We start from the raw sequence: 8583 nt of genomic DNA, 5'->3' as shown, positions 1-8583 counted from the left end.
GTCTTCCCTTCCCCTTGTTGTTGGTTTGACATTTCACCTTTTTCTCATTCTACCTTCCCTTCTGCTTTTTCTACTCATTATCTCACATGTCTCTTTTATATATATATATTTTGCCTCTCTTGCAAGGCCATTTTCTATTTTGTCCTGCTTTGTCTCAGTGTCTCTTTTTCTTTATTTTTTTTCCTACTCTGTCTCAGTGTCTCTTTTTCTTTCTGTTTTTTTCTCCTGCTCTGTTTCAGTGTCTCTTTGCTCTTTGTTACTTTCCATTTGAGCATTCATCTCTGTTTTATTTCTTCTCTGCTTTTCCCCTTCTACTCAGCTTTGAGTATTTTAGCTTCTTTGTGAGCCTATATTTTCCCCACTTTGACTTTATGCAGTCCTCTCTCCTTGCATATTTTTGTGCATTTGTATGGTCATGTGTGTGTGTTTGTGACAAAGGGGCTTCCTCACCCCTTCCCAATAGGTACAGTGTGTCTGCTATCAAAATACACATTGCAGAGCTGTTCATTATGCCAGGACACCTGTGAGATGATCTAAGTCCTATGATGGATGGAAAGTGGAAAGCTTATAATGGACAGAAGGCCCAAAGTAAAAGATGTTTTGAGACTTGAGACCTGAAGACAAAGATGGAAAACCTGTCTCAAGATAGATGGAAACTTCAGACTTGATACCATTCAAAGTCCTGATAGCCATGATGTAACAAGGTGGCCCTTGTTGGATAGAAGACCTGAGTTGTATGGGAAGTTCAAGATTTGAGTTAGATGTACGTCCAAAGACCCAGTGTAGGAGACCAAAGACCTAAAAATGGGGACCCCTCGAAAGCCCAAGACATAAGACACAATGTATAAGACCTGAGATAAAAACTTCAGCTTGAAGATCTAAGATCTGAGGATGGAAGGTCCCAGACACACATAAAGACCCAGGACTCAAGCTTCTCTAGAAGGATAGAAGGCCAAAGAGAGAAATCTATCTCAAGGCTAAATTAGGTGGGGAGCTAGAAGCCCATGACACAGAATCTGAAAAGGATGGAAGCCCCAAGACCAAAGGACATTTTAAGATGAGAACACTAAACTCCAGTTTTTTTCTATTGCTATCCTTCCTACTCTTGGACATTTTCAGTTCTCCCTTGCCAGTTAGTATGTTTTCATTTAAGCCCACTTTTTTGAGATGCCCTTTATTTTAGGGAAACATATTTTTAGATTGGCAATATTATGCTTGGTCCAGACTTAAGCCAGTTTTTATCACGGTTTTGGGCCATTTCTTGTTTGTTTCTTAAGTTTTCATTTATCTTTCCTCCAAACCACTTGAGAGAGACATATAGGTAACATTGTATTTCAGTCCTCCTTTTTCTTTAGAAGCTATAGGCTGATGAGCAAAGGCAAGCATCAGTCTATCGTGGGGAAAAAAGGTGCCAGGCTATCTAGAGAAAATGTGAAGAGATGTTCCAGGCCAATGAGAAGAACTAGACAAGAAATATCCAGATTTGCCAGCCTGTTGAAGCACCAGCCAGCAACACCTTACTTCTTTGAGCTTGGTGAGCAGGATTCCTGGGGTTTGGGATTCCTAGTGATGGTTAAACAAACAGATAATTGGGCCTGGAACAGAGTGAGGACCCAAGGAGGCAGTTTGAACTCCCTGCTCATAGTAGTGGCCTAATAATTTAGTAGACTGTGCCGGTACTGCCCCTGGGTTTAATACCCGCCTCTAGGCTTAAAAGTGAGAGAATTTGGGAATATTTAGCAGGTTTAATCCTTTCCTTGATTTTTCCCTCTGACCATGAGAGAAGATAATTTAAACAATTGGGAATATATGTGAAAGCACTGCAAAGCACAGAAAAAAAGTGCAAGGCATTCTCATCAATAGTGTATCGGCAGTGATGCACAGCTAACATTTAAAGTGCACTGTCCGGTGTGAAACATTGTGTAAATCAGGGGTCATCACACTCTTTTTAAAGAGTCAGATGGTAAATATTTTAGGTTTTGTGAGTCATATGATCTCTGACACATTCTTTAAAAAATAACCCTTTACAAAGGAAAAACTATTCTTAGCCTGTGAACCAAGTAGATTTGGTCTGTGGGCCATACTATCATCCCTGATGTACATACCAGGGACTCTGTGCTGAATAATATGATTTGTGTGCACCTCTCCCTGTGCTAGGCACTAAGGATGCAGTAATTACTAATGATTACATCCAGGTGACCTGAAGAAAAATATGTGAATGTGCTTTATAAACTGTAAAGCACTTAAATATTTATGAATATCAGAGTATATACACTCTACTGTACATTATATCAGACACTGTGAATACAAAGATTAAAAGAAACCTGAATAAAGTACTTTGTCAGAAGTATGTAACAATATGCAGATATTAGAAATTGTTTATTAAATGAGTAACTTATATTTGTGGCCATCATGCTTCTGCTGCTCTGATAATTTTAAGGAAAAATACAGTATTACAAGTAGCAGAAAGGTAAACACATGGAAACTGCTTTAAAGCATAAAATATACTATAAATATAAAGGATTAAGCTATTGTGAGAACCTATAACATGTCACATACCACGCTAAATGCTACAGATGTCAAAGGGAACAATGTTCTCATTATGGAACTAAAAAATTTCAGATTATGAGGTGTATATTAAAGTGCTTTGTAAACTAAAGCACTGTATAGATACCAGTGTGTTACATGTTTATAAATGAATGCTATTTGCCTTTTATGGGCCAGGTATTGTTTGAGTACTCTGAAATCTAAGATAATGTTCCCAAGCAATAAGAAGGCTTATGTCTTAGACTACTTAAATATATTAAATTAGATATTGCTTGTTTTAGTCAGTCAAGACTTTAATGGTCATGTCAAACTAAATTATCACTAGTATATTTTCCCAGGTAACAGGGCAGTGTAATGATTGAGATTGCACTTGCACTTTTTAAAGTGTTATATAAGTATAAGACATTAGCTGTTTTCTGTGTGAACAAAACTTTCTGTGAGATTGGCATTGTCTCTACAAAATTCTCATTGTGTGCCTGACATCCACTATGATAAAGGTAGTATAAATGGTTATAGAAACTGAGGGTTTAAACACTTGTTGAATGAATGAATGAATATCAGTTGCTTAGTATGTGGACTCACTATTATAGGCACTAAAGAGGTACACAGATTTATCATTTCATTGTGCCTACAGCTGAGAATAAACCAATTCATGTGTCAGCATTTTGGGAACTCTAAAGCACCATATAAGTGTAACTACTGATTTTCTGATTTGGTGCTGAGTACTGGGCTTATAAAATTATATCACAGTTATCATTGTACTATGAAAAAAGTTGGAAAAATCTGAGGAAGAGTTCTTAACTATTGAACACGCTGAATATAATATGCAAAGGATTAAATATCTGATAAGTGCAAAACTGGATAATAATTGTCTATTATGTGCCAATATTCTTGCTAGGCATTAGAGATCTGAAGATAAAGCATCTTTAGTGTCCTGGGTAACATTAGATAATATATAAAATCAATTTATAAGTCTTAAACCACCATACATATATAAGCAATATCTGCTGAATGAAAATTGATTATTACTCTCTCTTATCTGTGGAGAAACAAATGGGGATGCAGAAATTCATTATCATTATTATTGAACTTACAACAGAGATCTCTGTAAATTTACAAAGCCTGCTGTTCTATACAGATATAAGGAAATAACTTGGCTTAATGAATGATTACTTTCTATGAGGCTCAGAACTGTGCATGCCCTAAGATATAAAAATGATTTTATCCTTATGAGATCTTCATAGGAAGAAATATGAAATAGGTGTGAGATCCAGACTAAAAGTTACTTAGGTACTACTAAGCTTATTTAATGAAAACATGGGAAAAATGGAATTGTGCCAGGCAGTATGCTAAATGCTGAGCTCTGCTGAAAGATAATATCTGAATCAGAGGGTGTACTTGCTCTCTGGCCAAACTGAAGAGATGGGAAAAAGTAAGATGTTACAGTTCTCTATCCGTCTTTAAAATGTTGAATGCTGAAGATAGAGGTGAATTAGATCCATCCTGGCCTGGCTTAAAGATATTAAGAGCAAAACTAAATGACTCAGGTTTTATTTTAGATTCATATGATAAACCTAGAGCATCTTTTATGTGTAATACATCATTCTAATCCCTAAGAAAAGTGAAATGTCTAAGTCAAAAGGGCATCAGAATACAGATTATAGATGGAGATAAAACATCATTGATTTTTAAGTAGATATTTGAGTGCTTGTTTTCTGGACTGTATTATGCTAGATAAATTAGTTGAGTTGGCCTGGTCCAGAAAACCGATCAACATGCCTTAGAGATTAAAAAAATACAAAAATAAGGCATGATTCTTTTAATGTTAAATGAAAACATTATTCCTAATTCTAGAAAATTCCAATGTCACTTGACCTAGTTTGAAGCCAGAAGCCTGATATAAGGGAGCTTAGGGTTTGTCCTTATTTTAATGGATACATTCTGACACATTTTAACATTTTGTTTTGATTATAGATGAATGGTTTAAGATGAGAATTAAGATAAAACAACTGATTTTAAAAATATTTGCTCATTGGCCTGGCATAGAGTCAGGAAGCCACTTGAGCAATAAAGATTTTTTTCTAGATTTTCCATATTTTGTAAAAATATATTTACCCTGTATAAAGTACTATTCTCAAATACTGAGAATAAAGAGATTTAAAAGACCTAGACCAAAATGTGCTTTAATCTCACTAGTTTATGATGGAAACACGGGAACTAATTTAATAAGAGAGTGCAGTTCTTTCATTAGCTGAAAAAAGTTTATTGAGCAGCTGTGATGTAAGACACTGAAAAGAAATGATCAGTTTATGATGGAAACACGGGAACTAATTTAATAAGAGAGTGCAGTTCTTTCATTAGCTGAAAAAAGTTTATTGAGCAGCTGTGATGTAAGACACTGAAAAGAAATGATCACCTTCTCTTTGGCATGTTTTGTGGAGTGGGAATAAAAGAGAGCTTTTTATTTACACAAACCTTGAAGAAGGTTAGTTAAACTGGAACAGATCTGGTAAGAAAGGCACTTATTTTGTCTTAGAGATGCAATAGAACAAAACAAAACCAAAAAAATGGAATGAAATTCTTCCTTAAATGGAAGTGTCTATTTCAGGGCATTGTGTTAATTCCTAGACAGAAAACAAAAAGCATCTTAACTGAAAGACACTTGCTTTTTAATTAGCTTGGAGAGTACAATTTAAGAGGTTACTGTTCTTCATTTATTCATTCTACAAGTACATTTGAATGCCTATAATGTATAAAGCTCTTTGCTATGTTCCTAGTTAGCCCCAGAGACCTGAAAAAAATGAATGCTTTGCTAGAGAACTTTTAAAGATTTCCTTTTAGCCTGTTTTCTGGGTAGGGGCATGGCCTAGTCCCTAAGTAACACTGCAGGTTTTAATTTCTATTCCATGTTTCTTCTACCACTCTGGCCACTACAATAAGCAGGTTTTTCTATTGAGCTTGTTCTTTGAGTTGCAGGAACTTTCCTTATAATAGACAATAATAGACACTTTATTTTTTCTGGCCCATCCCTAATGAAAAATGGCTGTGACCACTGCTGGGAAGAAGGAGGGATGACAAACAACTAATTCCCAAACTCCAGTCTCATTGGTACCAGCCTTGGGGAAACACTCATACTCTAACCACATTTGGTTTTAAAATACATTTACCATTTTGTCTGTTTGTAATTCTTCTTTTTTTTTTTAACATTTTATTTTATTTTTTGAGAGTCAGAGACAGAGCATGAGCAGGGAATGAGCAGAGAGAGAGAGGGAGACAATCTGAAGGAGGCTCCAGGCTCTGAGCTGAAGTCGGACATTCAACCGACTGAGCCACCCAGGCGCCTCTGTTTGTAATTCTTTACATTTTTACATTCTGACAAATGTGTGCTGCCTAAATACATCTCTTTAAAATCCATAACATAATTGGTGATAGAGACATGATTTCTCTTTTGCTATAGTATCTCAACTTAAACTTTAGAAATCTCACCATCAAAACATGTTCAAGAAAGGACTTCTTAGTAGTGGAATAATGTCAGTGAATTAAAGTAGCTTAACAATTTTTACCATGTTTAAAATTTCAGAATAATAGAAATTGGAAGCAATTGGCAAAAAATGGAGGGAAACAACAACAATCCTCAATCTAGGTCCAACTGGATTTTGACCTTTTCTATTTTTAAATCACTCACAGAGGGTGGGATAGGAGGAAGAGTGAAAGAAAAGGTCAAACCAGTTTCTAAGGGCAGCCTGCCTGTGTTTTGGATTGGTTTTAAGAACATTACTACCTCCAAGTCTAACTAGGGGATTGCTTTTTTCTAGTTTAATGCCATTCTGATAAGTAGCCTTTTTTGAGATGAAGACAGTTTTTTGTCCCCACTAGTTTCTAAGTTTTTGAGAAACAATTTTGAGCTAAATAGTTATCAACTAAACCTTGGGTTGGATAATTATGGGATTTGTGAATTAAATCAATGTGACCTCCAACAGAAGGTCATCATAAAGTCAACATTCACCCCAAGAGGACTTTATTGTTCACTGTAATTTATATAACTTTTAGTTTACATCTGTAAGTGAAGAAGGAAATAGTTGAATGGCAAAAGATAATTGGTGGAGGGAATAAAGTTGAAGACAAATTGGGTGTAATGTTTCTTGTTTTCACTTTATACATTTTTATTTAGTCATCAGATACATCTGAAATACTGTTTGGCCTTTAACAATGTGGTATCAGATGGATTCTGTAACACCTCTATTTTCAGGTTGGGGTTGGGCAGTACATTATTGGAAATTGGACAGGAGAAAGTAACTAAAAGCCTTCCTTTCACAGTTCCTGGCATCCTAAGACTACTGCTACTGATAAGAATAAGAACGTGTTATCATCTGAATTTTTATGGCATAAATGAAATTATGAACAAATACATTTTTAAATGAAATGACTTCATCTCTACCCTTCTACGTAAAAGAGAATCGATGCCAAGTGCTCCAATAAATGGAAAGATTACCATTGACTTTTGAACTGATGTGAAAATGCAGAATCTTTGATCTTTGAGTGTTTTGAAGATTGAAAAATCTTGCTTAGCATGGGTGACCACCAAAAGCAATCTAAAACCATCTGCATGTCACAACAGACAAATTGGGAAATGTGTTGTCTACTGTCAAATAAAATGTACTGCTTTGAAAATTTTGTATTTGCAACAAGTTACCTCACTGTACCTAGGTACACTTATTTTTTTTATTACTTAAATTACCCAGTTTAGATAAATGGTTTGAGGTCTTATTTCTTTATTCCTTCAGTTGCTTTGGTCAGCGACACTGAGAAGTAGAAACCCAATAAGAAAATGTGAGAAGCAAAAAAATATTGAGGTACAGGGTGGTATAAGAGTAAGGCATAACAAAACTTTTTGTAAGGATGTGGGAAGTAGGATGTATTCATGATGGAAATCACTATAATTATAGAAGTTACAGTCCTAATCCCTGAGTAGGTGAAGGGATCTTTGGTGTTCCTAGAATTTTGAATGATTAAATACTTAAATGTTAGATTGGTGACTCCATAGGTATATGACTCCTTGCAGTGCTTACAAGCAATAAATACTGTTTCAAGAAAGTCTTAAGTTCTTATAGGCTAAGTGACTTCAGTACATGTGCTTTTAATACCGATGCCTGGAAAACTCATATAACCTTATAAATGAGTATGATGTCAGGTCATAAAATGGGAAAGGAATGTACCTAGGTAGCCCTTCCTGTTTATTTTCATTTCCCTGCAAGGCTAGGTGTGTGGGACAGGGAGAAAGCTGGTGGGAAAATTGGAGAGATTAGGAAAGAGTTCCCTGAAGTTATTCTTGGGTGTCATCCAAGGCTCTGTTTCCCTTGGTAGCTCTGATTCCCTCCGGGGATGACTTACCAGTCTTCTTGTCATTTTGCTCTGTTTTCTCCTGGGTTCGTGGAACCATTGGTCTTCAAAGTTCTCAGTTACAATCCTCCGATGGAGTGGAAATGAAAAGCATCATGTTGTTCTTAATGAAAAAAAGGTCAGATATGTCAGGTTTAAAGAGGCAACAGCAATATGTAGAAAATGACAAAGCATTTGGTATTATTTTCCACCTTTTGTATTTTCTGTGGGGTAAGGAAGAGGTGATCACTGTTTGCTCCTCTACTGTTTTGTTCCAGACCAAAGCTACCCCCGCAGAATAATTTGTGCCTCCTGTCAGGTTACTATTTTACCCTTGGTTATGAGAAGTTTTCCTCAGTTATTTCCTTGGAAAAAGTAGTATTACTGGGACTAGTAGACTTAGGAAAACTACCACTTCAATTTGAACATTGTATAGCTTAAGTAGGGTCTAAAACAACCAGCCATTCTGTTCACAATGAGTGGGAGTAAAAACTGCTAGTTATAGGTGCAACTTTTAAAAAGATGATGGAAAAGTAGGCGGACTAGGGTTTTCCTTGTCCTTCAAACAGCTATATTGGGGTCAGATCACTTGGAACACCCAGGAAATCCATCTGCGGAGGCAGAAGGATCGCCACAGTTGGAGGGAGACAGCTTGGC

At 36.0% G+C, this 8583-nt stretch overlaps 1 long non-coding RNA gene across 1 annotated transcript; it reads left to right on the top strand.

Moving 5' to 3' along the window:
* The first annotated feature begins 183 nt into the window (after positions 1–183).
* Positions 184–7299, top strand: LOC115283303. Its single transcript, XR_003904997.1, has 2 exons — positions 184–1534; positions 6865–7299. It is a non-coding gene; the product is annotated as an uncharacterized LOC115283303 (long non-coding RNA).
* Positions 7300–8583: the final 1284 nt, after the last annotated feature.

The sequence above is a fragment of the Suricata suricatta genome, chromosome X (genome assembly GCF_006229205.1).
Source record: "Suricata suricatta isolate VVHF042 chromosome X, meerkat_22Aug2017_6uvM2_HiC, whole genome shotgun sequence".
Taxonomy (NCBI): Eukaryota; Metazoa; Chordata; class Mammalia; order Carnivora; family Herpestidae; genus Suricata; species Suricata suricatta.
The sequence above is the reverse complement of the archived record's forward strand: the minus strand, read 5'-3'. Positions and strand labels throughout refer to the sequence as shown.